Source organism: Petromyzon marinus, unplaced genomic scaffold, assembly GCF_048934315.1.
Source record: "Petromyzon marinus isolate PM22_M1 ecotype Great Lakes invasive population unplaced genomic scaffold, UKy_Petmar_22M1.pri1.0 PM_G_Scaffold_40, whole genome shotgun sequence".
Lineage (NCBI taxonomy): Eukaryota > Metazoa > Chordata > Hyperoartia > Petromyzontiformes > Petromyzontidae > Petromyzon > Petromyzon marinus.
The window spans coordinates 2,137,501-2,140,000 of record NW_027422984.1 but is presented as its reverse complement, the minus strand read 5'-3'; positions in this window follow the sequence as shown (position 1 = coordinate 2,140,000).

The following is a 2,500-nucleotide window of genomic DNA, read 5'->3' as shown; positions in this document are numbered from 1 at the left end:
AACTTCAAGAGTTTGACGGACAGATGATTGGAGGCGCAGCTGTTGGTATACAGGGAGAAGAGCAGTGGGCAAAGGACGCAGCCCTGAGGAGTTCCCGTGCTGATGGACCTGGAGTCAGAGACTTCTGTTCCCGGCTTAACGCACTGCTTCCTGTCAGAGAGGAAGTCTGTGATCCACCTGCAGGTGGAGTAGGGCACGTTCAGCTGGAAGAGCTTGTCCTGAAGCAGGGCAGGGATGATGGTGTTGAAGGCAGAGCTGAAGTCCACAAACAGGATCCTGGCGTAGGATGCTGGGGCGTCCACATGCTGTAGGGTGAAGTGGAGGGCCATGTTAACTGCGTCGTCCACAGACCTGTTGGCTCTGTAGGCAAACTGAAGGGGGTCCAGGAGAGGGTCTGTGATGGCTTTGAGGTGTGCCAGGAGCAGGCGCTCAAAAGACTTCATTACCACAGATGTAAGGGCGACCGGTCTGTAATCATTTAGTCCTGTTGGCCTTAGCTTTTTGGGCACAGCGATGATGGTGGAGGACTTGAGACAGGCTGGTACATGGCATGTCTCCAGGGAGGTGTTAAAGATGTTGGTGAACACCGGAGACAGCTGGTCAGCGCAGTGCCTGAGGGTGGCTGGAGAGACAGAGTCCGGCCCGGCTGCTTTGCGTGGATTCTGCCTCTTGAAAAGCCCATTAACTTCTCCCTCCTGAAAGGAGAGAGTCGTTTCTGTAGTATGGGTGGGGGATGGGGCCTCTTGGGTGGGAAGGGGTGGTTCAGGACAGTCCAATTGTCTTTCAAATCTACGGTAGAACTCGTTCAGGTCGTTGGCTAGGCGGGAGTCGTTAGTGGTGTGGGGCGCTCTGGGTTTGTAGTTGGTGATGTGCCTGAGCCCTTTGGCAGACAGAAGCAGCGTCGTTAGTAGAGAACTGGTGTTTTAGTGTCTCTGAGTACAGTCGTTTAGCCTCTCTCACCGCTTTGCTAAACCTGTTCTTCGACTCCTTGAATCTGTCTCTATCCCCACTCCTAAACGCTTCCTCCTTCTCCAACCTCAACCTTTTGAGCTTTGCTGAGAACCAGGGCTTGTTGTTGTTAAAGTTCACCCTGGTACGTGTTGGGATACAGCAGTCCTCACAGAAGCTGATGTACACAGCCTCTGTGAGTTCATCCAGACTATTGGTAGCAGTCGTGAACATATCCCAGTCAGTACAGTCTAAGCACGCCCGCAAATCTTCCACAGCCTCACTGGTCCACTGTTTAGATGTCCTCACAGCAGGTTTACAGAGTTTTAGTTGCTGCCTGTATGCACGAATCAGGTGGACCAAGGGAGTTCTGTGCGAGCCGAACAGCCCCGTGACCCACAAGAGAAACATCCCCGCCAAATTCGAGCGTTTGACGGGGTCTATCCGTGAAAAAATATTCACGTTTTTGAGTGCACATGCATTTCTGCTGCAAATGCCTCTGGAAGTTTCATGCCGTTCGTATGCCAATTGTGGCAACACGAAAATGACCCGTTTTCCCATTCCGAGGGATTTCTGTGCGACCCTAACAGCCCCGTGAGCCACAAGAGACACATCCCCGCCAATTTCTAGCGTTTCACGGGGTCTATCCGTGAAAAATATAGACGTTTTTGAGTGCACATGCATTTCTGCTGCAGATGCCTCTGGAAGTTTCATGCCGTTCGTACGCAATGTGGCAACACGAAAATGACCCCTTTTCCCATTCCGAGGGATTTCTGTGCGACCCTAACTAACAGCGCCCGTGAGCCACAAGAGAGACATCCCCGCCAATTTATAGCGTTTCACAGGGTCTATCCGTGAAAAATATAGACGTTTTTGAGTGCACATGCATTCCTGCTGCAAATGCCTCTGGAAGTTTCATGCCGTTCCTATGCAATGTGGCCACACAAAAATGACCCGTTTTCCCATTCCGAGGCATTTCTGTGCGACCCTAACAGCCCCGTGGAGCCACAAGAGAGACATCCCCGCCAACTTCTAGCGTTTGACGGGGTCTATGCGTGAAAAATATTAAAATTTTTGAGTGCACGTGCCTTTCTGCTGCAAATGCCTCTGGAAGTTTCATGGCGTTCCTATGCAATGTGGCAACACGAAAATGACCCCTTTTCCCATTCCGAGGGAGTTCTGTGCCACCCTAACAGCCCCGTGAGCCACAAGAGACACATCCCCGCCAATTTCTAGCGTTTCACGGGGTCTATCCGTGAAACATATAGAAGTTTTTGAGTGCACATGCATTCCTGCTGCAAATGCCTCTGGAAGTTTCATGCGGTTCGTACGCAATGTGGCAACACGAAAATGACCCGTTTTCCCATTCCCAGGGATTTCTGTGCGACCCGAACAGCCCCGTGAGCCACAAGAGACACATCCCCGCCAATTTCTAGCGTTTCACGGGGTCTATCCGTGAAAAATATCAATTTTTTTTTGACTGCACATGCATTTCTGCTGCAAATGCCTCTGGAAGTTGCATGCGGTTCGCATGCAATGTGGCGACACGAAA